Genomic DNA, 27,477 nt, shown 5'->3' with positions numbered 1-27,477 from the left:
TATGTATAGTGAGAGATCCAGCAAAGGCAGTGTACTGAAAATTCCCTCTTCTGATGCTCCTCACTCCTAAATCCTTCTAGAAGCCCGCCCTCCCTCCCTGGAAGCTTCGTGTGTCAGGGGTTCTTATGAATTTCTCCTCTGGGTCCACATAAGAGTGTGCCAAGTCACCAGGCCAACAGGAGTGTCCAGGCAGCTGCAGGCGTCATGGGGCTGGGAGGGGCAGCTGGGGGGCATCTACAGGCTGTGGAATTGGGTCTCATTTAGAGTTTGAGAGCAGGGCAGCCCAGCTCATTCGGACATGACCTCTTCCCAGACCCCGAAGTATGGTCCACATCTCCTCTGGGAAAGCAGTAAAGACAGCGGAGGCCAGAATCACCCAGAAATACACATTCTTGGTCTTCTAGGTTCTTCTAGCCTTCCTTGGAAGCACAAAAATATCTTCTGGCACCAAAAGGCTTTATAATCATCCTAAAATCTTCTTGCTTGGCCCCAGGCTTCCCCTCAGAGGCCAATTAGGACTCTAACAGCCACTGGAGGGAGAGCAATTGGCTCCCATTTCCTCTCTGCCACTAACTAGGCTTAGGTTGCTTAGTGAAGCCTGTGAGAACATCTGTTCCCTCTTAGGGCCTCAGTTTTTGCATCTGTACAATGGGGAGAAGTAGCCTGGAAGACTCCTCTATTTGCCAGGTGGCCTAGGCAGGACCTGGACTTTCGGGACAAGGGTCCCCATTTTCTCTTGTGGAACCAAGATCAAACAAACTTTGAAAGAAATGAGAAAGTTCGCCTTGAATTCATTTATACTATGAATATTTTCTGAGGGCCTGAACACACCAGATGTTGTTTCAGGCATTGGGTTAGAGCAGAGAACAAAACAGTTTAAAAAGGAGAAAAACCCCTCATCTCTGGAAGAGGAGTCAGGCCACAGACAAGGTGAAGGGGTGCCCTGCGGTGTTAGATGGTGCTGAGCACTGGCCAGGCAAGCAAAGGGCTGGGGTCAGGGGAGCCCTCATTGAAAAGACTGAGTAACATCTGGATGCAGACAGCTGGGGAAAAGATTCCAGACTCAGGGGCACCAAAGGCCTCGAGCAGCAGGCTTGAGCTGCCTGGTCCAGGAGGAACCACGAGGAAGCCTGGGGGTGGCAGGAGGTAGAAGGGTGAGGGTGGGAGAAGGTGAGGTCAGGGACCGGGGGGCTGGGGGGGTGTCTCTCTAAGGATTCTGGATCTACTTGGAGAGTCGCCTCTAAATCCACATATATAAGCACCTTCCCTGGGCTTCTGGCTAGCAATTTGCTCTCACCAGCCCCTGGGCTTTCTTGGCAAGAAGAAATGGACTGGTTAAGATGTGGTGGGGCCTGGCTGGCCTCTGGGCCCACAGAGATGAACCCAATCCCCTATCCCCAGCCCCCAGCAGTCCCACCTGCATCTTGAGGTACAGGCTGCTGCTTTCAGGGTGACCAAGTAGAAACTCTGCCCCAGGCTCCAGCACCAAAGGGACTGTGTCATCTCTCCTTTTGTGATCATGTCGCTGCCCCACTCTAAAACTCTCAATGGCTCCCACTGATGGAAGAGTCCAATCCAGTCCCTGATACTGGAGGCATTCCCATTTGGAGCCCCCAGCCCACAGAAGGAGGCCGCTGTCCACCACCCCTGCAAACCTGCACATCCCCCCTTGACACTCTTGCTCCAGCTATTTTGTCTACCTGCAGTACCTCCAGATTCTCTGTGACTTCCTCTCAACAGGGAGGCAAACATTTATTAGACTAGACACAGAAAGCAAGAACCATAAAGGAAAAGATGGATAAGTTAGTCATATAAACATTGAAACTTGTGCCCATGAAAACACCTCATGAAGAAAAGAAGATTCAAAAAAAAAAACCCTTAAAGACTCAAACTACAGGCTAGGAGCAAATATTTGCAAAGCATGTATCTGATAGAGATCACACAAATTAATTTTTTAAAGGGGCTTTGAGGATGCTTCAAAGAAGAAGACATGTCCAGGAAGCAGGTAAAAAGTGCTCGACATCATTAGTCATTAGGGAAATGCAAATTAAAACCACAACAAGATACCACGACATAACCACTAGGATGGCTAAAATTAAAACGACTGATAACATCACATGTTGGCAAGGACGGGAAGTAAACAGAACGCGCATGCTTTATTGGTGGGAATGCAAATTGGTACAACCACTTTGAAAAAAGGCAGTCTTTTCAAGTCAGCTTTCATATACACCTGCCCCATGGCTGAGACATTCCACTCATAGATATGTACCCAAAAGAAAGGCAAAAGGAAAAGACCTCTCCTTGAGTGTTCATATCAGCTTTATTCCTAATAGCCCCAAACTGGTCCAGACATCCATCGATCAGAGAATGAACAGACAGGGGTACCTCACACAGTGGGAAAATATTCAACAACGAACAGGAACCACTGATATACACCATCCCATGTATAAACCTCAAAAACACTGCTGAGAGAAAGGAGCCAGATGCCAAAAAATACATATGATATGTATCCATTTATATGAAGTTCAGCTGGTACACTTAGCTAAGTATATTTACATTTTATTATATGCAAATTTTATACCAAAACAATAAAAAAGAACCATAAAGAAATACTGAACTCTGGTTAGTGATATATGTGCTAAATATTCTGGGGTGTCCAGAAGTTTCTTCAAAATGCAGAAGAAAAAATAAGGTGGAGAGACAGAGGAATAAACAAAAACATCAAGGGTAAGTGCTTACTCCAAAATTATTTTGACTCTTCTGTATGTCTAGTATATTTTTTATAACAAACCACTGGGGATAAAGTTTTCCCATCCTTCAGGGCCCATTCAGAAGAAGGCTGCCTGATGCACTACAAGCCCTAGGCTTGTGTGATCTCTGGCCAGATCCTTTACTTCTCTGGGCTTCCATTTATTCACGTGTATAAAAATACTTCATAGGATAGTTGTGAAAATTTGATGGGACATTTGTCAAGAACTTGGCAGAGTGCACACAATTCAGGAAATGCTAGCTACTGTTTCTCTTTTCAACTCGCTAATTGGAATTCTTATTTTCCTCTTCTCACTATAGTTCTCCCACATTGCAGCCTTGATTTTAGGACTCGGCACATTTCGAGTGGGGCACACCTTTGTGTATTGCACTCTTCTTGGACCCAAGTCAATATCTGAGCCCAGTTAAAGTTCAAGAGCCAGGGAACCATGGCTTGACATGAACAAAAAAGCCAATTTCGGGGCACAGAAACAAATAACTTGGAGGATCCTTTTTATAACTTGAGCTCAGCTAGTGCCGGTGAAAAGACAAATAAGACCTGGGGTTACTGCAGAAACCTTCCAGACATGAGCACTGAAGGGGCTACGTGTGGCCACTCAGACTAAATGCTCAAGAGGCCAAAGGCTCTTAAGATGCTGCTTTCCAGGAATTGTCCAAGTTGTTCAACGTTCTCCTTCCCCTCTGGGTGGTCGAGGGTGGAAGTAACAAGGGTTTGCTCAGGGCCCTCTAAGTGGTGGCTTGGTAGGATCGGAGGCTTGGAGTGGAAACTCTAAGTTTCAAAGGCTACAGCAAGGACTATAAGTTAGCGAAGGAGCAGCTGAGTCTGGGGGAGGTTTGGGCCTTGCACCAGGTCACAGGAGCAGCAGAGCCCTGGAGGGACAGAGTGGCAGGGACACCTGCTCTGACCAAGCCAAGTAAGGAAGGGTAATGGGGCCAGGAAGACGCCCCTTACCCTCTGAGTCCCTGATGACCTTGAGCCTCAGGTCACTTGAGCTCTCTGGATGCCCACTTGTGACTATTAAATGCTGGAGCTGATGCTGGAGCTCCAGGCTGGACTGTCGGGCTCGAGCAGGATGGCAGAGGTGCGAACACCCTGAGCCAGCATCATGCAGGCTGTTGCACTGCCATGATCACGGTCATTAAACAGCTTGGCCACACCAGCTCTGACTTTGAGGGACCATCACTGAGCCCACGCGACAGCCAATATGTCATCTGCTGGCACAGTCAACCACCCCAGCACCCACACCCTCCTGCTCACCAGCCAAGCTCCAGCTGAGGGCTCTGAGAAGGCAGCCACCAGAACCCCGAGTAATGAATGGCACTGTTAGCACAAAATAATGAGCCCAGACACTTGAGGGCAATTCCACCAAAAAGAGAAATCCTTCCATGACTTGTTTCCCTTCTGCTTGCACAGGAGAAACAGATCGGCTCTAATCAGCAGTCCTAACAGCCTTTCAATTCAAGGGGTGGGCTGTCCGAGGACACCCAGGCTGCCCCACCCAGGTGCAGGGTGGCCAGACACCAGGAGAAACCCTTGCCCTGGGCCAAAGGGACCAGGCCTGGGCTCAGCATCCTGGCTTATTTGGGGACCTTCTCACCAGCATCCAGAGGAAGGAGGGACTTGGCATGGTGTGTCCACCTCGGCATGCTGCCTGCATTGAGTCATGGGCCTATTAAACCTTGGTGAGGAGAAAGGAAAGCCCTGCTCTGGGGTGGAGAGGCCACCCGAGGGGCCCACCTGGGTGTGGGGTCAGCTAAGGGTGCGGGGCCCTGGCTGGATGCCACCTGTCTGGGAGAAGGCCCCTTAGTTCCCAGCTCACAAGGGTGCTGGCCTTGGGCTGCCTGTGTGGGCCCTAGGGAAGCAGCTCAGAAAGTTCCAATGACGCATCACTGGAAGGAGAACTAAGGCCCCCTTGTGCAGACTTGGCCGGAACTTGGGGGGTGGCGGGGGAGTGTGGGATGGAAGGGGAGGACTGGGAAAAGGCCAGCTCCGTCCCACCCGCAGTCCTGACCGGGCCCCCACTCCAGGACCAAGTGAGTCTACTGAGAGAAAGAGACCTGGGCCCAGCAGTCAGTGTCATGGGATGGCCCGATCACTCCGTACAAGGGGGTGAGCACACAGACGACATGGAGGGGCCAGGGTGGGAGGGGCGGGCCCTGGAAATGCCAGTAAGGGCAGCAACGTGCCTGTTCATCCCCAATAGCCCGTGGCACACAGTCATCCTCACGCCTACTGGAGTGGCTAGCACTGTGTCCCCCAGAGAGACTGATCCAAATTCTAGCACCCAGCCCCTGCAAATGTGACCTCACTTGGAAAAAGGATGTTTGTAGATGTAATTAAGGATGACATCATCCTGGATTTAGTGTTAGTTGCTCAGTCGTGTCCGACTCCTTGCGACCTCATGAACTGTACCCTGCCAGGCTCCTCTGTCCATGGGATTCTCTAGGTAAGAATACTGGAGTGGGTTCATTCCCTTCTCCAGGGGATCTTCCCAACCCAGGAATCAAACCCAGCTTTCCTGCATTGCAGGCAGATTCTTTACTGTCTGAGCCACAAGGGAAGCTCTCTGGATTTAGGGTGGACCCTAAATTCAATGAGAGGTGTTCTCATAGAAAGACACAGAGGAATCCTCTGGCTTCAGTGGTTAGGGCTCTGAGCTTCCACTGCAGGAGGCAGGGATTCTTAGTTTAGGGAACTAAGATCCTGCATGCAGCAGCCCCCCAGACAGACACAGAGATACAAGAAGGCAGGGAAGAAAGTAGAGTTAGGAGTTTTGAACACCAAGGATTGACGGCTACCACCACAGGCTGCAGAGAGGCATGGCCCTATTCTCTTAGAGCTTCCAGACAGAACCAACCCTGCTGACCCCTTGGTCTTGAACTTCTGGCCTCCAGAACCATGAGAAAATACATTTCTATTCTTAATAGCTGCGAGGTTCGTGATGACTTGCTGCTGCAGCTCTTGGAAACTAACATATCTACCTGATGCTACTGCTGCTAAGTCACTTCAGTTGTGTCCAACTCTGTACGACCCCATAGACGGCAGCCCACAGGCTCCTCTGTCCCTGGATTCTCCAGGCAAGAATACTGGAGTGGGTTGCCATTTCCTTCTCCAATCCATGAAAGTGAAAAGTGAAAGTGAAGTCGCTCAGTTGTGTCGGACTCCTAGCAACCCCATGGACTGAAACCTACCAGGCTCCTCCATCCATGGGATTTTCCAGGCAAGAGTACTGGAGTGGGGTGCCATTGCCTTCTCCGATCTACCTGGTAGTCTCATGTAAAGATGAGGACACTGAAGCACAGAAAGGTTAAACAACTCATCCAAGGTTGTGCATGTGTGTTCAGTCATGTCTGACTCTTTGCAATACTTTGGACTGTAGCCCACCAGGCTCCTCTGTCCATGGGGATTTTTCAGGCAAGAATATTGGAGTGGGTTGCCATTTCCTCTCCAGGAGATCTTCCCCACCCAGGGATCAAAACCAAGGTTCCTGGGGCTCCTGCATTGCACGTGGATTCTTTGCTTGCTGAGCCATCAGGGAGGCCCAAGGTCACACAGCCTCTAAGTGGCAGAGCTGGGCTTCAAATCTGGACAATCTGAACCCAGAGTCTGGGATAATAACCTCTACACTACTCTAGTTCTTGAAGAAACTTTAAAAACTTCCCATGTATATGTATCCTTATAGTACTTGGCAAAGAAAGTGCTCATTAAAGTTTTGTGGCAGAGAAGGCAATGGCACCCCACTCCAGTACTCTTGCCTGGAAAATCCCATGGATGGAGGAGCCTGGTGGGCTGCAATCCATGGGGTTGCTAGGAGTCGGACACAACTGAGCGACTTCACTTTCACTTTTCACTTTCATGCATTGGAGAAGGAAATGGTACCCCACTCCAATGTTCTTGCCTGGAGAATCCCAGGGACAGGGGAGCCTGGTGGGCTGCCATCTCTGGGGTCGCACAGAGTCGGACACGACTGAAGCGACTTAGCAGCAGCAGCAGCAGCAAAGTTTGTGGACCCACTTGGAATTTATATAAACACAGAGACAGAGAAATATAAACATACACAGAAATAATGTCCTGAAGGCTCTGTATGACATCATTCAGTTCAGTTCAGTTCAGTTCAGTCGCCAGTCGTGTCCGACTCTTTGCGACCCCATGAATCGCAGCACGCCAGGCCTCCCTGTCCATCACCAACTCCTGGAGTTCACTCAGACTCACGTCCATCGAGTCAGTGATGCCATCCAGCCATCTCATCCTCTGTCGTCCCCTTCTCCTCCTGCCCCGAGTCCCTCCCAGTATCAGAGTCTTTTCCAATGAGTCAACTCTTAGCATGAGGTGGCCAAAGTACTGGATTAAGAACTGTTATTTCTGAGAAGTGCACACAGAGGGGCTGTTTCAAATTTTTATGCCAATTATGCATTACTTCTATGATTAAAATCATCTTAAATCAATGTGTTTGATTTACACTGGTTTGTCACATAAATGCATGTAGGGTGGAGAGCTGGTGGCTTTGGGATCTCCTGAGCCGGCTTGGTGGTCATTTCACACACTGCCAAGCCAGCTCTGCACTGACTCTATTTGCCTGTCCAGCCACACTCACCTCCAGTCTCCTCTTCTGTGAAATGAGAAGTGTAACAGGCGAGGGGGTTTCCCTCGGGAGTGGAGAGGATGAGATGCGCACACTGCTATTATCCCGAGAGTGACTGACAGCAAGCTTCTAAGAGCCATAACTGAATTGCCCAGTGGGGCTCCCAGGCCCAAGCTGAGCTTCCAGAAGTCCAAAGCCTCCTTCCTTTTGAAGTGACAGCTATTTCTCAAGCTGGGGCAAAACTGTCCAGAGGCCCCAGGGGTGTTTTCCTCGTGTCTGATCCTGGAGAACCAGCTGAGCCTTGACACACCCTGGGGAGGTGGGGGGTAGTCACTCATGGCTGTCCCCACCCACTTTCTCACTACAATTAGAGACGTGGTGGTCATTTCACATTCCACGTAGCCCCATGATGAAAACTAGGACTCAAGCAGTCTCGGGCCCAGCCCTGCCACATCTGGCCATGTGACCCAGGGTGAGATGTTTAACCTCTGTGGTCCTCAGTTTTCTCATCTGTGCAATGGAGCTGGTGAGCCCTGCCACATGTAATGTGCACGAAGCAGCATCTGGCACCCAAGAACACCTCACATATGTCACCACTCTAGCTGGCCTAACCACACATGTGGTCCTGCCCTGTTTCTCCTACGAATGCCAACATGAGAAATGGCCTGGGATAGGTGAGAACCCACTGCTCAGCCCCCTGAATGCCACCAGCACACCAAGGAGGAAAAGCACCCCCATGAGAACAGAAACAGTTGCACCTGCTCTGAAAGCCTGTCAAAATCTAAAAGAGGGGTGCTGTAGCCAGGCCCCAGCAGCCCCACTCCCAGGACACACACAGGCATAAGGAGACAATTGATAATAATGAGAGAAAATGGGAACAACCAATGTCCATCCATGAGAAACAGACATGAGAAAATGATAAATAAGTTGTGATTCTTCCACCCTGGACTATCACACAGCTGCTAAAAGGTAGGAACCAATTGCTATTGGGTGAAATCTCAAAATCCTGTCAGTTGCATTGATGTTAGTTTCCTGATATTGATCCTTGTGCTGAGGTTATGTAAGAGAATGTCCATGTTTGGGAAATATTCACAGACATATATGCAAGTAAAGAAGCACAATGCTTGCAACTTACTCTCACACAGTTCAGAAAAAGTGAAGAAGAGAAAACCAACAGATGTGATAAAATGTTCATAATTGGTAAATCTGACTGAAGACTGTAATACAGAAATTCACTGTACTACTCCAGTAACTTTTCTGGGAGTCTGAAGTTATTTTAAAAGAAAAAGTTAAGAAGTTTTAAAATCAAACAAAACAAAATTCCAATGTTGAATAAAATAAGCAAATTACAGAAGGAATGAAAACACTTATATAAAGTGTAAAAGTGTACACAATAGTTCTATGTTTTCTGTAAATACACAGGCACACCAAATCCAGGACAGTGGTGACCTCTGAGGAGCTGGAAGAAAATGGAATCTGGGAACTGTGTGAAGGAGGCTTTGGCCAGTTCTGCAATGACTTATTTATTTTTAAAATGTCAGAAACATGCATCTTCTCCCAAGGTCCTCCAGAACCTGCCACAAGCCCAGGCGTTGTAGAGTGGGGGTCTTAGGACTTTACTGAGTCCAAACTCGCTCTGCTTGCCGCAAGACAGGCGGATGAATCGAGGTGTTGAGACAAGGAATATGCCTTTAATCAGAAAGCCGGCTGACAGAGAAGATGGCAGACTAATGTCTCAAAATGACCATTTGTCGGGTCTGGATGCCAGCTTCTTTTATAGAACCAGAGAGAAGCAGTGAGGAACTAAAGTCAAAAGGCAGAACAGAGAGGGGGAAGCAATGAGGAAGTGAAGTACTGACACAAAGAAAGGGCCATCAGTCTTACAAAACATCTCCGGAACAGCCAGCCTGTGGAAGGGGTGTGTTAATCTCTTCTTTCCCGCAGCGGTTCACAGGTGGGCAGGGTCAGATTATCTTCCTAAAAGCTGAACAAAAGGCTAACAATTAGTCCAACAATTGAGTTTGCCTGGTGACTCAGATGGTGAAGAATCCGCCTGCAATGCAGGAGACTGGGATTCCATCCCTGGGTCGGGAAGATCCCCTGGACAAAGGAATGGCAGCCCATTCCAGTATTCTTGCCTGGAAAATTCCATGGACAGAGGAGCCTGGCAGGCTACAGTCCATGGAGTTGCAGAGTCAGACACAACTGAGTGACTTACACACACATACAGTCCAACAGTCAGGCAGAGGGGCAGGGTCCTCTGAGGCAGGCCATTATGTATTGTTATAATGGTGGCGCTAGGGGTAAAGACCCTGCCTGCCAATGTAGAAGACATAAGAGACTCGGGTTTGGTCCTTGGGTTGGAAAGACACCCTTGAGGAGGGCATGGCAACCCACTCCAGTAATCCTGCCTGGAGAATCCCATGGACAGAGGAGCCTGGAGGGCTACAGTCCATGGGGTGGTAAAGAGTAGGACATGACTGAAGTGACTGAGCATGCACATAACAACAGCAGCAATGAAAAGCAAGTCAAAGAAACGGTTCCAAGGTGGAGTCAGAACTGGTTCTTCTCTGCAACAAGAACACCTAAGCCTGTCCCTTCTGCCAGGCCAGTTCCTCTGGGATGACTCCCATTGTTTGTTTTCTTTGGCATTTTTAAGACCGTTCTGGAGCCTGAGGGCCTGTGTTGAAAGGTAATCAAGATGAGTCCATCCAAAGAATCAGGCCCTGGGGGACTTTAAGGAAAATCTTCTGACAGCTGCATCAGCAGAGCAGAAGCCAGAGAAGGTCACTGGGACTGTGTCTCCACACTGTGGCAGCCACAAGACTTGGGCCAAGGAGCAGCAGCTGATGCCAGAGTGAGTGACAGCTTGGAGTTCTAACTACAGGTGAAGATGAAGATGCCAACGGGAACATTCAAGACTGGCGGCAGGTATCTGGAGCTGGGAGAACTCCTTCCGAGGCCCCGGTGCTATGAACAAACATCCACCCTGGGCTCAGTGTCCCCCACTGTAAACAGGGAGCCTAGGCCACTGATGAAATTAAAACTCATATTTTAGAGCAAGATGAGAAAATTTAAAATAACCCGATCTATTTATTTTTGGCTGTGCTGGGTCATCGTTGCACGGGGTTTTCTCTAGTTGCGGCGAATGGGGGCTACTCTCTATTAATAGCTGTGGTGCAGGGGTTTCTCATTGCAGTGGCTTCTCTTGTCGTGGAGCACGGGCCCTAGGGCACAGGCTCTGGAGTTGTGGCACGTGGGCTCAGCAGTTGTGGCAAATGGGCTTAGTTGCTCTGAGGCATGTGGGATCTTCCCAGACCAGGGATCAAAGTCATGTCCCCAGCATTGGCAGGCAGATTCTTTACCAGTGAGCCACCAGGGAAGCCCGAGATGAGAAAATTTAAACATAAATGTTTTCCTTGCTGGTTTGAGCCTCCTCCCTCCCCCTTAGTGTGTGTTGTTCAACCCCATTAAGCAAACCTCCCTAGGTGACAACATTCCTTCTTTAATTTTGTGAGGGGCCACGAGGACCCATGACCCGCTACACACTTTGTAGTGCAGATCTAAAATGTGTAACCTGTCAATAACTTGAGTATGGCCTTTTCTCAAAAACTTCATTCCTGGGCTCTGACCTCTAAAAGGGTGGAACAATTCTCAGAGCTTTCTGAAAGACAGTCTCCTGGATTATAATGCTCAGGTCGGTGCAAATAAAAATGTTCATTTCTTTCTAGATCAACTATTTTTTTAAAAGACGTATTTATTTCTGGCTGTACTGGGTCTTCGTTGCTGCACGAGGTCCTTCTCCGGTAGCAGCAAGCGGGGTCTACTCTTTGTTGCAGCGTTCAGGCTTCTCACTGCAGTGATTTCTCTCGTTGCGGAGCACAGGCTCTGGGCATGTGGGCTCAGTAGCTGTGGTGCATGGGCTTAGTTGTCCTGCAGCACGTGGACCAGGGATTGAACCCGAGTCCCCTGCACTGGCAGGCGGATTCTTTACTGCTGAGCCACCAGGGAAGCCCCTAGATCAATTATTGATTAATTCTTTCATCTACACCACTTGCCTCAGAGGTCATGGGACAGGGTAAGGAAGAACTCAGCCACAGTAGACACTTAAGTGGTAACTCCTAGATGAGATGAAGAGCTCATGACCGTTCATGGAAGAAGTCAAGGCTCATCAGATCCTGGGACAGGGCAGGGAAGGCGAACCCACTGGTGAAGGAGGAGAATCTGGGAATTTTGGGGGTGGATGATCATGAAACCAAGCCCCCCGGGAACTGAGTTGCCCCACTGGGTTTATGATTAACCTCTCTATCCAAAACTTGACTCCTTTTCTTGGCCTGCCCCTGTTCCCCTCAGGATTGAGGTTTATCAAAGAAAAGGGGGAACCGAAACCAAGTAGGACACTTTGGGGCCTTCCTTGGTACAAAAGCCCCTCGCTGTGCCATTTCTTGTTTGTAGAAAAAGGCTTTGATCTCCTAGGCCTTCCCTGAGTTCCAAAGAGCAGACTTAAGTAGTCAGTAATTAGGGAAGCGAGGGAATGCAGAAAGAAAAGGACAGCAGTCCATCAAGAAAAGCAATGACAACTTAGCAGTCCAGTGATTAAAAAAAAGTGTCCTAGTCCCTCCTTAAGGGATACGCAGAACAGTCTGATGCATATCTTTGAGTTGTTCTGCAGAAACTAAGATCAGCCACCCAGGTAAAGGATGGTCACTACATGGCTGACCATGAGCACAGAGACTCCAGACTGGCTGGAACCAGGTTGATGAAGATTCCCAAAACATCACCCTGTTGCCTCACCACCAACCAATCAGAAGAATGTCCCTGAGCTGCTGTTCTCACCTTATATTGCCTTTAAAACCTCTCCCTGAAAGCCACTGGGAACTTCGGGTCTGCCTTTTGAGCACTAACTGCTCATGCTGTTTGCTTGCCACTTGCAGAAAATGCTGTACTTTCCTTCACTACAAGCTGGTGTTCGTAGATTGACTTCGCTGCACGTGGGTGAGTGGACCCACGTTCTGCTGAGTAACAAGCACTTCAAAAGACCTGTTGGAGCAGCTGGCTTGGATCAGTGACGTGCTATTAAGCACCTGTCCACGACAAAAAAAAAAAAAAAGTCCTGACGTATAGTGAATGAGGATTGCCATGGCTGTAAGTATTCCCATCATTGCTAGTAAGAAGTTATTGATGATTTAACAACTATCTTAAAATTTCTGAATATTGAACAAGACTTTGTAAGCCTATCAGCTGTCCTCTACCTCAGAGGTTCCCCTAACACTGGGAAGTCTCTATACCATCACAATACGTAGCTACATCTGTTTGAAGACCTCTAATGTGAGGGAGCTCACTACCTCACTGGGCAAGTCATTCTGAGAACCAGTCCTCGATTTCTATTGGGATGAAATCTGTTCCTCTGAATCCTTCCTCTTGTTTCTTTTTCTACCCCTTATAAGGCCACAGGGACAACATGCCCCATCCCCACGCAGCCCTTCAACTACGCAGAGAAGGCCAACACATCTCCGCTGATGCCCTAGGGTCAGCTCTTCTCCAGGTTGATCAGCCCCCCTCTCCTTATGGCACCTACAGGTAACATTTAACTTTTCCCCTGTGTCTGACACTGAGCCACACATTGGTTTACACACAGTCTCCATGAATTTGCATACGGAGTGCTTTGCTTTCTAGTAATATTTTAAGGTGTACACTGAGATAGTTTTCAGTACAATCACAGAATCATGCAAATATCACTGCAATTCATTTTAGGATATCTTCATCATCCCAACAAGGAATCCTGTCCTCATTAACTGTCATTCCCCAATTCCTCCTAATGCCCCAGCCGGTGTCAACCACCAATCCATTTTCTGTCTTTGTAGGTTTGCCTTCTGATATTTCCCATACGGAATCACACAGTATGTGGTCTTTTATGTTTGGTTTCTTTCACTTGGCATGTTTTTAAGGTTCACCTGGGCTTCCCTGGTGGCTCAGACAGTAAAGAATCTGCCTGCAATCCAGGAAACCCAGGTTCGATCCCTGATCAGGAAGATCCCCTGGAGAAGGGCATGGCAACTCACTCCAGTAATCTTGCCTGGAGAAGCCCATGGAGAGAAGAGCCTGGTGGGCTACAGTCCACGGGGTGGCAAAGAGTCAGACACGACTGAGCCACTAACCCTTTCACTTTCACGCTGTCATGACTTACATAATGCATCAGTCCTTTCTTCCTTTCTATTTATTTATTTTTGGCTATGCTGGGTCTCTGCTGCTGTGCACTTTTCTCCTGTTGCAGCTAGTGGGGGCTACTCTCTAGTTGTGGTGTGAGGGCTTCTTTTCTGCGGAGCACGGGTTCCAGGGCACGTGGGCTCAGGAGTTGCAGCTCCTGGGCTCTAGAGCACAGGCTCAGTAATTGTGGCACACAGGCTTAGTTGCTCCACGGCACATGGGATCTTCTCGGCCCGAGAAGATCCACGTCTCTTGGACTGGCAAGTGGATTCTTTACGACTGAACCACCAGGGAAGCTCCAGTGCTTCATTTCTTTTTAGCACCAAATAGTATTCCATTGTATGCACATACCATTTGTACTTGTCCCATTAGTTGATGGATATTTGGGTTGATCCGCTTTGGGGCCTTTATGAATAACGCCACTGATATTCATGTATGAGTTTCTGTAGAGACACTGTTTTCAATTCTCTTGGGTATATACTTAAGACTAGAATTGCTGGGTCATACGGTAACTCTGTCTACGGCCATACCACCCTGAATGCTCCAGATCTCATTTGATCTTGGAAGCTAAGCAGGGTCGGACCTGGTTAGTACTTGGATGGGAGAACTCCTGGGACTACTAGGCGCTGTTGGCTTGGGCTTCCCTGGTGGCTCAGTCGGTAAAGAATCCGCCTGCAAGGTGGGAGACCTGGGTTCAATCCCTCAAGAAGGGAACAGCTACCCACTCCAGTATTCTGGCCTGGAGAATTCCATGGACTGTTTAGTCCATGGGGCCACAAAGAATTGCTCAACTTTCACAGTAACTATATTTAGCAAGTGAAGAACTGCCAGGATGTTTTTCCAAAATGGCTAAAGAATTTACATCCCACTGACAGTGCGGGGCAGGGGGGGGTCCCAATTTCTCCACATTCTTATCAACACTTGTTATTATCATTTTGAAATATTTATTATTTATTTATTCGGCTGCATTGGATCTTAGTTGTAGCATGTGGGATCTTCACTCTTCGCTGAGGCATGTAGGATCTTTAGTGGCAGTGTGAGAACTCTTAGTTGTGGCACACGGGACCTAGTTTCCTGACCAGTGATTGAACCCAGGGCCCCTGCATTGGGAGCGCAGAGTCTTAGCCACTGGACTACCAGGGAAGCCCCGTTATTAGCTATCTTTATTGTTATAGCCATCTTAGTGGGTATAAAGTTGTATTTCACTGTGTTTCTTTCTTCCAGTTTTACTGCAATATAACTGACATACATCATTGTATAAGTGTAAGGTGTACAGAATAATGATCTGGCTAACTCACATCATGAGACAATCATCACAAAAGTTCAGTGAATGTCTCATCGTGATTTTGACTTATATTTCTCTGATGTAAAACTACACTGAGAATCTTAATGATTGATGATTTGTACATATTCTCTAGAAAAATTTTTTTTCAGATTCTTTGCCTGTTTTGAATTAGATTATCTTTTTATTATTGAGTTGTAAGTTCTTTATATATCCTATGTTTAAGTGCCTTATATAAAGTGTTCGATTTGCAAATATTTTCTCCCATTCTGTGGGTTGTCTTTTAATTTTCTTGATGAAAAGATGACGGTGTCCTTTGAAACACAAAACTTTTTAATTTTGGTGAGATCCAATTTACCTATTTTCTCTTTGGTTGCTTGTACTTTCTGTGTCATAGCTAAGAAACCAACATCTAGTTCAAGATCATGAAGATTTACCCCTGTTTTCTTCTTTTACACTTAGGTCTTTGTTCCATTTTGAATTAATTTTTGCATACAATGTGAGATAGGGTCCAACCTCCTCCTTTTGCATTTGGAGATGCTTTTGAACTGTGGTGTTGGAGAAGACTCTTGAGAGTCCCCTGGACTGCAAGGAGATCCAACCAGTCCATTTTAAAGGAGATCAGCCCTGGGTGTTCTTTGGAAGGAATGATGCTAAAACTCATGTGAAGAGTTGGCTCATTGGAAAAGACTCTGATGCTGGGAGGGATTGGGGGCAGGAGGAGAAGGGGAAGACAGAGGATGAGATGGCTGGATGGCATCACTGACTCGATGGACGTGAGTCTGAGTGAACTCCAGGAGTTGGTGATGGACAGGGAGGCCTGGCGTGCTGCGATTCATGGGGTCGCAAAGAGTCAGACACGACTGAGCGACTGAACTGAACTGAACTGATCCTGTTGTCCCAGCAGCGTCTGTTGTACAGATTATTTTTTCCCCAATGAATTTTCTTTGCACCCTTGTTGAAAATCAACTGACCATAAATTATGGAGTGGTTTTGAACCCCTTCATTGTACTGTTTTTATCCTCCTGAGTGTGCTGAGTATCCTTCTGTCTTTCTACCTCTGAAATGCAGAGTCTCAAGCTAGGAAATAATCTCCCAGGTGTGGTTTGAGCAGCTCACAAAGGAGCATGACCATCACCTCTCTCAATCTAGATAGTCTACTCCTGTTAACATGACCTAAGACAGCTCAGCTTTTCTGCAGCTACGTATACAACATTCTTGGGGAACTATGGGCAACTCTTTTGAATTCTGAGGCTGGGATCACAATGTGGAGATGAAAGGAGACAAAAAGAGCTTAGGAGATGAGTAATTACATGCAGATACTGTTTTCATCAGGATAACAGGGACAACACAAAGGAAATGACACAGCTCAGACTCAAGAGACCATGGTCTGGTTGTGTTGTTCACGCTGAGACCTTTGGCCACTCACTCACTTCCCATCTCCAGGCTCAGCGGCTTCTTCAGTAAAATGAGAAGACTGCTGTAGATTTGGAATGGCAAGTAGGTTGAATTTCCCTGTGAACTCCAGTTGATGGGCAGCAGCTGCCCAGACTATTACACTAAAGGCTCGGTAGAGAAAGTCTGCTGGGATCGCCTACTGTTGTCAGCCACGGGCTGGGTACTGGGCTATGCATTGTCTGAGCGTGGATGAGACCTGAGACTGGGGTTTCTTCCAGCACTATGCATTCCGTGATGCGCAGACCCCTAGCTCATACCATCTGAAGTCTCTCTGCCAAGCCAGACTGGCTCTGGCCCAGCAGACAGTCTGAGAGAAGGTAGGCAGCCAGGCCAGCTTCTCTGTGGCTTCCGCTCCACCAAATGCTTTTTCCTGGACCTGTGAAAGCTGAGCCACAGCTGCCGCCTGGTTCCACCTCTGGCCCAGCCTTTGGAATCACGTGGAGACGGAAGAGAGGCAGCTAGTCGCAGAATCAGCATTGCTCACATGTATATAATCTGCAAATGCTCAACCAATGCTTCCAGCCCAGTTCCATGGGCCAGATAACTGCATGAGGCCCTGGTGGGTTCCCACAGTCACTGGGGCTCCAAGAACGGTGCCTGGGATCTGTTGTGAGAGAGTTCCCTAGGTGTCTCCTCACTGGGAGACCAAAAGGCCTTCTGAGATGAGGTAGGGCATAGGGTGCAGCTTAAGCCCCCGACCCTCGGTGGGTGCCCCCTGGGAAGCTGGGACCAGACTTGGAGGGCCCCTGCCCACAGCCTCACCGAGGGGAAGTCAGCTCAAGCAAGTCTTCCGGGCCCCGGAAGTGCTGAGAACAGGTCTGGCTGTCTCAGCTCGCACGTCACAGCCCACATCAAGGGATCGAGTGGGTCCACGGCCTTCAAACTTTCCACACCTGTGTGCTGCAGGCCTCTGCTGCCCGGTGTGTGTCAGGCCCACCTGGCTCCCAGCCCTGCCCTCCGGGCTGCCTGCCTGATGCCCACAGCCTTCCCAGAACTGGGAGACAGTTCCTCCATTCTCCCTCTATAACCTTTGGCTCACGGGTCCCAGTCTCTTTCCATACCCCAGCCAGTCCCTTGAACCCAGCCTGATGGGCAGGTCAGCCTGCTCATCCTGCTGACCTCCCTCCCCCAATCCCAGCCTAGGCTAGGACTGTCCACTGCCGTCAGAACCTGCTTCATAGGTGATGGTACCCATTCTGGCCCCAGTGCTATGTGCGATTAGGCCTTGAGGGGTATGTCGACTAGCAGTTTAAGCATGGGCTTGGGAACCAGACAGCCTGGGTTGGAATCCCAGCATGGTGGCCTTGGCACATGACCAAACAATTCTGTCCCAATTTCCTCACATTTAAAATGGGAAACATAAGCATTACTGCCTTACGGAATTGTTGAGGGTAGTGCCTGACATACAGCAAACATTCATTGAGGTTATTATCATACATTCATTCATCCAGTAATTTATTGAGCATCTACTATGGACCGACACCATTCTAGACTTTTCACAATAATACTTACAATAATAGCCACACACAGTGAAAAAGCACTGACATTCCCTCCCTCCCTCCGCCCCCTTAAAAACTCCTGGGAAATTTCACTGAACATGGAAGTGGTTACTAGAGAAGACAGAATTTGGGGTACCAACTTCTGGCTGAGACTGAAGCTGAAAGCAGTGGGGACAAGAACCCAAGTCACCGAGGGTGATGGACAGGCCCCGTGCATCTCTGTGATACGTGCACGTTAAGGTGCTCTGATGCCAGGCTTTCCTCGTGGCTCAGTGGTAAAGAGTCCACCTGCCAATGCACGAGATGGGTTCCATCCCTGGTCCAGGAAGATCTCACATGCCTCGGAGCAACGAAGCCCGTGCACCACAACTACTGAGCCTGTGCTCTAGAGCCTGGGAGCCACAAATACTGAAGATGGAATACCTAGAGCCCGTGCTCTGAAACAAGAGAAGCCATTGCAGTGAGAAGCCTGCACGCTGCAGCTAGACAGTAGCCCCCACTTGCCACAACTAGAGAAAAGCCATGCATCAACAAAGACCCAGCACGATCAGAAATAAATACCGTACATCCTTTTGCACCTTTTGGATTTCAACCATGGGACAATATCACCCATCTGAAAAACGATCAAAGCAGTTTGGAACTTTGAAAAAAAAAATTCTCGTTAACGGGGTTTCAGATGTGAAACTGAGCTGAGTTCTGTACATGCAGATCTAGAGAACTGTGCCTTCTTGGGGTGGCTCAGTGGTAAAGAATCTGCCTGTCAATGCAAGAGATGCAGGTTCAATCCCTGGGTCAGGAAGATCCCCTGGAGAAGGAAATGGCAACCCACTCTAGTATTCTTGCCTGGAAAATCTGATGGACAGAGGAGCCGGTGGACTACAGTCCACGGGGTCGCAAAAGAGTCAGACGGACGACCTAGTGACTAAACAACAGCAACAAATCAACAAACATAAGGCCTCTGTAAATACTATGCAACTTAAAAAAAGAAAAAGAACAAGGAAGCTCTCTGCATACTGACACGGAAAGGTTTTCAGGATATGTCCTTAAGTGACAAAAGCAAAGTACAGAAGAGCGTCTAGACTGTGCTCTCTGGTTGGAAAAAAAAAAAAAAGGCTTATTTGTATTTGCAAAAAGTCACTCTGAAGGAACACACAAGAAACTAACAACTCGTGGGGCAGGGGTGGGAACAGGCACGTGGGGGGCAAAGGTGGGAAGGCTATTTCATTTAATTTTTTTTTTCATTCAAGAAACATGAAAATATTGAAATAGTGCAGAAAAAGCCTTGATGCAGTCTGCGGCATTAACCTCTATAAAGATGTCCTTTCAATCCTAAACCATTTGAAAAAAATCACAACTTTTAAAATATATATTTTTATTTTGAATCCTGCAAATGTTTTACCTACTCAAACATAAATAACGTTTCCAGAGATTTCTGTGCCAGGCATTGCTCTAACTGCTTCACATACATTAACTAAGTTGACTTTTTCAAATGACCCTACAAGATAACGCCGGTTATTGCTCCCATTTTACAGAGGGGGAAACTGAGACACAGAGAAATTAAGCAACTCACTGAAGCTACAGAAAGTGGCACGCTGAGACTGGAACCCTGGCCATCTCAGAGTCTGTGTTCTTAATCACCCTGCGAAATCCCTCCAGACTCTTATTCACAATGTATGATTATTAAACATTATAAACATACAATACAAGAAAGAGACGGAGGGCAGATCTCGTCCACAGAGCAGAAGACTTAACACTCTCAAGGTATGAATCCTATGCAAACTGATTGAACGAATCGGTGCAATTCCAATTAGAACCCCAAAAGTGTTCTGTGAAAAGTGCCAAGATCATCCAGGACATACTTGAGAAGGGGGTAGGATTTGGGCTGCTGGAAATCAAGACTTATGATAGAGCTACAGTGATGAAGAAGGTATGGTATTGGGGCAGGGACAGGCACATAGGTCAGTGGACTAGACAAGACAAGTTCAGAAATAGATCCCCCAACACAGTCACTTGAGGTACATATGGTCACAGTAGAACACTGAGGAAAGGACAAACTTTGCAACAAAATGTGCTGAGACAACTAGCTATTTGCATGGGAAAAAAATAAACGTGATCCATTCTTCACAGCTTATACAAAAATCAGTTCCAGGAAGACTCTGTTCTGATAAAATGTAAAAAGCAAAACAAACAAACAAAAAGCTTCTAGAAGAAAATAAAGAATACTTTCATAATCTGATGGAAAAGCGACTTCTTAAAACGGTGCACACACATACACACACACACCTCAACCTTAAATAAAATTTTAAGTTTGACTGCATTAAAATGAAGACTGTTTATCAAGATACCATCAAGACAGTGAAATTTATGCCCTGTGTGGGAGAAGATACTTCTAACACAAAGTGCTCAGAACTAGATTATACATAGAATTTCTACACATTGATAAGGAAAAAACAAGACAAATAATAACAAATAGAAAAATGGGCAAGAGGCTTGAGCTGGCACTCAACACAGAGACCATCCAAATGGCCAGTGAGCATCTGAAAAGCTTCTCAAGAGCAGAGAAATCAGAGAATCTGGAATTAAAACTTCAGGAGCCTGTGAGAACAGTTGTCATGAGGCAGACCCACATGACCAAGGACTGGGGCCATGGAGGAACCGGAATGCTCCTGCTCTGCCTGTGGGAGTATAAACTGGTCCATGAGAGGTTCTTAATCCTGGGATTGAGGGATTTCTGTCTCCTTCTTGACACTGTTATTCCACATTCCAAATTTTTACACTGAGTGTGTATTACTATGAAAATCAGAAAATAATGGACGAACATTTCAGAGGAAACAATTAAAATGGAAGAAAAGATGGCCAGGGGAAAGACTTCCCAGATCAATGTGCCCATCAGGGTCTCTCCTTCACATACAACTGAGTGAAACGGTGCAGGGAGTTGAAAAGATCATCAGAGCCCCAGCCTGGTTGCCCCTCAGCTACCCCGAACACACCAAGGGAAGAAAAGGGCCTCTGTGCCTAGAAAACAAATGTGTTCCAACCTGTCCCTTAGCTCTCTGAGTCTCAGTTTCCTCTTTTGGAAAAAAAGCAAAATATCATTCTCATGAGGCCTAACAGGTGGCTTGGATGGTAAAGAATCTGCCTGCAATGCGGGAGTCATGGGTTTGATCTCTGGGTGAGGACGATCCCTTGGAGCAGGAAACAGCAACCCACTCCACTATTCTTGCCTGGAGAATTCCGTGGATACAGGAGCCTGGCAGGCTACAGTCATACTTATAGGGCCAAGGAGCCAGGCAGACCAGAAAGAATTGCGTCTGGGAAAGGTGAATACCCAGACATAGTTAAATACATAAAACAGGTCCAAAGGAACCAAATTGATTCCAGAATTTATTTTTCAGCTGGCAGGGTTTTCCCTGCTCGTGGTCCAGCCAGTGCTGCCTGAAAGAACTGAATGCAGTGATGGAAACGTCCTGTGTCTGCACTGTCCAGTGTAGTCGCCATCAGCTGCCCTTGGTTTGAGCATTTGCACTATGGCCAGTTCAACTGTTACTTCACTTTAATTAATTTAATTTGTAAAACAGATACATGAGGCTAGTGGCTAACGTACTGGACAATGCGGGTCTAGACTTTTCTACTGTTTAAATCTTTTCAGTGTGTGTGAATTCATATACTGTATGCGGGATTTGTTTTTAGTTAGACAGAAAGAAAAAAGATTAAAAAAAAAAAAAAAGACAACACATGTCAGTGCTATGACCATTAGCCATTGCCCAATTTGGAAAGTTCTTCAGGGAGACCATGTCTTCGGTCATCTGTTCCGGGTTTAAGGTCCCCTTCTCTCAGGAGCTGCCCACGCCCCCACGGCTGGCTGTAGGTCAAGGTCCCTTTTGCACATGGATCCCAGCCCAGGCCTCCCCAGGCTTGTCCCTACAGAGCTCCCGGGGTCCTCGCCCACCTTCCTTCTGCTGTCTTCTCCTCCCCACGTGGGCCAGGTTTGGAAAACAGGAGGCCCGTCAGCTCTGGGGAGGCCCGTCCTTGGCCCCTGCTGGCCTCCTTCCCTCCAGAATCGCCCCTGCCACGTGGCAGCCCACAAGTCCCACCGTGAACTTGGCCTCTGGCCCCGCTGCTGCTTACTCAGCGGTTCCCCCATCATCTGGGGGAAATGCAAAGGAGATCACGACCCTCGCTCCCAGGCCTGACCAGGGTTTAGGAGCGGGAGGTAGGAGGAGGGAGCAGGGGCCCCGTGGTGGACAGGTCTCAGCCCAGAAGGGGAGACGCGGGCTCTCCACGCCCTCACCCAGACCTTCCCGCTGGACCTTACCTAACTTAAGAGAAGCTTAAGTTTCTCTTTCCCTCACCCTTTGTGTCTGGGGCCTGACTGAATTTCCCTCTGAGACCGGCCTTTCAAGGTCTGTAAAATGAGACTGAGAACAGACCCCGAAAGGCCGCGATGAGGACAAAATGCCGACAGCATCTGGAGCTTCACAGTAGCTCTGTCTGTGGTCACTGCGGACACGACTAATGCTGGACAGCTCTGAGCGGTGCAGGAAATGCTCTACCCCAAAATGCTCTACCCCAGAAAGGCGGCCGGGCTCTGTTCCAGCCTCAGCCACAGGCTGGCTGTGTGTCCTCGGGCAAGCCTCCCTCCCTCTCTGGGCCTCAGCTCTCTCACTAATGAGATAAGCGAAAGGATACTTACCCTCCCTCTTTCAGAGGCTTGCCGGAAGGGTGAAACATGAGCAGAGTCAGAGGGGTGTGCTTTGACAAAATGAACCCCCATTTCTAAACCAGAAGTGGGGTCACGCCCAGGGCCTGTCCAGGGTTCAGGGGTGAACACTGACCCAACCCCTGATGCTGCCCGGCTGGGGCACTGCCTGCACCCCCAGGAGGCAGGCTCTGGACATCTGCACCTTGCAGGAAGCTGCTGCGGCGTCACATTCCTCCAGCCCCTGGCGACACTGAGTCACCCTGCGACCCACCTCACAGCTGTTGTGACCGCATTTCCTCTGCGGGGTCCTGTGCACGCCCCAGCTCGGCAGTCCTGACGCTGTCTGACAGCACACCTCCTGGGCCCAGGCCCACCTCCCAAAACAAGATGGACATCCCACCCCCGCCCCCAAAATCCCACCTCCAGGGCTGTGCCCTTTTTAGGGCTTGGGTCCCCTCCCCCATCAAACTTTACAGGGTGCACGGTCCCTGATGCCTGAGCATAAGGGAAGTTAGCCGCAGTGAGTTTTCAAGAGCGGAGGAGGCCGAGGCCTCTGGCTCATTACCTTTGGGGGCCTTTGGGAGGCACTGGAGTGGGGAGAGAAGAAACACACTCCACCCCTCCCAGGTTAAAGTGTCTCCCAGCGACTCCGGGAGAAGGGGCGGCAGAGGATGAGATGGTTGGATGGCATCACCGATTCAGTGGACATGAGTCTGAGCAAACTCCAGGAGATGGTGAAGGACAGGGAAGCCTGGCGTGCTGCAGTCCATGGGGTTGCAAAGAGTTGGACACAACTGAGCGACGGAACAACAATAACAGCGACTCTGAGGGCGGAGGTTACAGGGTGTGACTTTGTCAGTGGATGACAAGGGAGAGACTGGAAGGCGGCCCCAGGCCCCCATCTCTGCACCTCTGAGTTTCTTCACCTGGTCCATCATATATGGCCAACTGGGGGAGGGGGCTAGGAGGTCACCCCCTCTGTGGGGGTTCAGCAGGCCTAGGGAGGGTCCAGCAGCAACCCCCCGTCCAGGACCAGGCACACCTGGATCTAGGACACGCAGCAGGTCCTGGAATCTTGGGATGCAACACAGGGATACAGGGAATTCAGGGGCAAAGGCCAAGGCTCTGGACTCGGGTAAACCTGAATTCAGGTTCCGAGTCTGCCACGGAGCGCCGAGGGCTTCCTCTGAGTCACTTGCTGTGCCTCAGTTTCCCTGCCTGTAAATTGGGCGCTGCAACCCCAGCCTCACGGGGCTGTGACGATTAGCTGAGAAACAGCACTTAGCAAAGGGGCCTGGGGAATTTCCTGGAAGTCCGATGGTTAGGGCTCCACGCTTCCACTGCAGGAGGTGCAGGTTTGATCCCTGGTCAGAGAAGTAAGATCCCACATGCCCTGCGGTGTAGCCAAAAAAAAACAAAAACAAACAAGCAAAGGGGCTTCACATAACTGCTGTAACTATTAATGGCACCCCACTCCAGTACTCTTGCCTGGAAAATCCCATGGATGGAGGAGCCTGCTAGGCTGCAGTCCATGGGGTCGCTAAGAGTCAGACACAACTGAGCGACTTCACTTTCATTTTTCGCTTTCATGCATTGGAGAAGGAGATGGCAACCCACTCCAGTGTTCTTGCCTGGAGAATCCCAGGGACGGGGGAGCCTGGTGGGCTACCGTCTATGGGGTCGCACAGAGTCGGACACGACTGAAGCGACTTAGCAGCAGCAGCATGAATACCACAGGTCCCCGATTTTTATGCCTCGATCAAAACTCTGCTCCTTAGAAGGACGCTTCTGTGAGAATCACAGAATGTGACATATTAGCACTGACTGCTCCCCTCTTTGAAAACTGTTCTTTCCAAGCCTTGAATTTCACTGGAGGGAGAGAGGACCAAGGCCCGGGGACAGAGGGATGGTGCCTACCCTCCAGGACTCATGCATTTTAAAGAGAGACCATGCACGAGTCGGGCACTTCTTAATCCGGAGGAATGAACTGCTGATAGAGACATTCAGACAGTGCAGTGGAGAGACTGGGACTGACTTATCTACCCGATGCACACACAGTCCACTCTCAGCATCTGTGGTCGGTACATTCCACAAAGTTCTCCACAGACACTGAGTTAGTGGAAACAGAACCACTGCTTCTGGGGAAAACACAGGGGTAGGTTCCCATGAACCGCTGGTCACAACATTTCCATCCCCCGATCAGGACACATCTTGTTTTATGTGTGTTTCTATTTAAAGATACCTTATTTAATACGTATCATTGATTCATTAACCTTGAACTCACGGCCAACAGCCTAACTCGTGCCTGAGCTAAGCTCTTCTAACACCCCTATTTTCTCCACGGGGCCCGTCTCAGCTTTCTCGCCCTCAGGAACCCTAGACAGCAGAGAAGCACTGTACTTGGGGGACATTTTAAACAGCGAAACCATCAACCCAAAGCAGGAGAACTCGAAAAACATAACAGACCACGACGAGGACGGAATCAAGAAGGCACCTTGTTCTCAGATGAGAACGTGCATGTCAGAATATTCAGATTTTTCATCACTCTGCGCAGGGCTGTAAACAACTTCCAAAGCACTATGATTTGGGGGTTATGAATAAGCCTCAGCAAGCAGGCCGATTTGCAAATGCAGAATCTGTGAGTAATGAGGATAGGGTGCAAACGTCCCTTCGTTAGGCTGGCCCCCACTGTGGCCCACCTGGCCATGAACCCTGCTCACAACCCAGAATCTGTCAGAGCCTGGGAGCGAGCTGCTGTGTCATCTGAACTGGGACCCAGCATACCTCTTGCCCTGGAGCCCAGGCCAGGGCCCCACCTGGCATCCACCCTATAGCTGCTGAGGCTTCCCCAGCTGCCACCATGGGCAGTTCCTGTTAGGAGCAGAGAACAGATTTGGAGGGGAAAAGGGGAAGACGGTATTTGTAGGAGCTGCAGGGGAGCCTCTGGCAGTCCCCAAACCTGTGTTCTGAGAGCCTCTCACCAGCCTCCCCCGACAGTATTGTGAGCAGGACCCACAGCCAAGTCTTCATGAAATACCTACTGTGGGAGGCTGTTGGGCTACATGCTGCTTTGCACAGAGCCTGGCACACAGTGGGGGCTCTGTGCCTCCACATTGCATGAATGCAGGAAGCAATGGTCAAAGAGGGCAAGGAGCCAGCTCAAGATCTCACAGCAAGACAGGACAGACCTGGGGACAAGTGGAGTGCACAAGAGGGTAGGCACTGAGGCCTTACCAAAGACCACGGGACATGGTTCACATTTCTTGAACACCTACTACGTGTCAAACTCGGTCCAAGCTCCTTACATGCATTAACTCATGTAATACAACAGCAGCTCTAAGAGTATGGAACTATTAGTACCCCATTTTACAGATGAGGAAACTGAGGCGGAGAACAGAATGGGAACCTTGACGGTTTGCTCCATGGCCTAACGGCTAAGCTGTACTCTTCCCCTCTCAACGTTCTCATATCCAGACAGCCATGGTGGGACACAACAGGCATCTTCTCCTGGGCAGGTGCAGTGCGGGCTGGCAGGAGGTAATAAAGGTAGCCTCCTTGCCTCATGATGCATACCCAACCCACCACCAGGTTCCATCCTAGATACACTCTGGGGGCGCCCTGTCTCCCCATCCCCACTGCCAAGACCCTGGTCCAGGCCTCCATCTCTGCTCACCCCGACCCCAACAGTAGCTTCTGCCCCATGTGCTTCTCCCCCAAACCCCATGCCCTTCTTCACACAGCAGCCCAGTGCAAGCAATCCATGTGACTCCTGCACAAAACCTGTGCCTTATGCACAAATGTTTGCAGCAGCTTTATTCGCAATTGCCCCAGACTGGAAACAACCCAAATGCGGCACAGCGGGTGATAAACAAACTGTGATACATGCAGACAATGAAATACACTCAGCAATAAAAAGAAAGTAATACTGAGACACACAACACAGATGGGTCTCCAATGCCTTCAGCCAGAAGAAGCCAGACTCAAAGGCAGCATGCGTGTGAAGTTCTCGAAACATCAAAACTCATGGATGGAGACGAGTGATGATGCCAGGGTTTGGGCGGGAGAGGGGCTGGCTACAAAGTGCACAGGGGAACTTTGGAAGGTGATGGAACTGCTCTATATCTTGATTGCAGTAGTGGTTACCTGACAGTCGATGTTTACCAGAATGTATTGAAAAGTTCACAGAAGATGCTTACTCCATATAAATGCTACCTTGTTATAGGTCGAACTGTATCCCTAGAAAGACATGTTGAAGTCCTAACCTCCAGCACCTCAGGACCTCAGAATGTGACCTTATTTGGAAATAGGGTCATTGCCAACGTTATAAGTTAAGATGTGCGTGCTAAGTCACTTCAGTCGTGTCTGACTCTTTTTGACCCCATGGACTGTGTCCCGCCAAGCTCCTCTGTCCATGGGTTCTCCAGGTAAGAATACTGGAGTGGGTTGCCATACCCTCCTCCAGGGGATCTTCCTGACCCAGGGATCAAACCCGCATCTCTTATGGTGTCCTGCACTGGCAGATGGGTTCTTTACCATTAGTGCCACCTGGGAAGCTCCAATGTAAGTTAAGATGAGGTCATTTTAGAATGGGGGCAGGAGGGACCTTAAGTTGATATGACTGGTGTCCTTATAAGAAGAGGATCGACAAGAAGACACACAGGGAGGACATGGCCCAGTGACCAGGCAGAGACTGGAGTGATGCAGCTGCAAGTGAAGTGACCCCAAGGACCGCCAGGGCCACCAGAAGCTAAGAAGAGGCAGGAAGATTCCACCCAGAGTCTCAGAGGGAGCACAGCCTTGCCGTCACCTTGATCAGAACACCAGCCTTCAGAATGGCGAGAACAAACTCTGATTGTTGTAAGCCACCCAGTTTGTGCTGCTTTATCACAGCCGCCCTAGGAAACCAATACACAGCCCAACTTTAAAAATGGGGGGACGAGACTGTCTCAGTCTCCAGGGTCTACAGGTTCCAGCCTA

General features: G+C 48.9%; 1 protein-coding gene and 1 pseudogene across 1 annotated transcript in view; one reads left to right on the top strand and one right to left on the bottom strand.

The window, feature by feature from the left end:
- RIN3 (Ras and Rab interactor 3) overlaps positions 1-27,477 on the bottom strand; it is a 135,573-nt gene that overhangs the window by 95,905 nt on the left and 12,191 nt on the right. The window lies entirely within an intron of this gene.
- Positions 14,076-14,194, top strand: LOC133234736 (5S ribosomal RNA; annotated as a pseudogene).

This window comes from Bos javanicus, chromosome 21, assembly GCF_032452875.1.
Source record: "Bos javanicus breed banteng chromosome 21, ARS-OSU_banteng_1.0, whole genome shotgun sequence".
NCBI classification, from domain to species: domain Eukaryota; kingdom Metazoa; phylum Chordata; class Mammalia; order Artiodactyla; family Bovidae; genus Bos; species Bos javanicus.
Note: the sequence above shows the minus strand (reverse complement) of the source record. Positions and strands in the feature narration are given on the sequence as shown.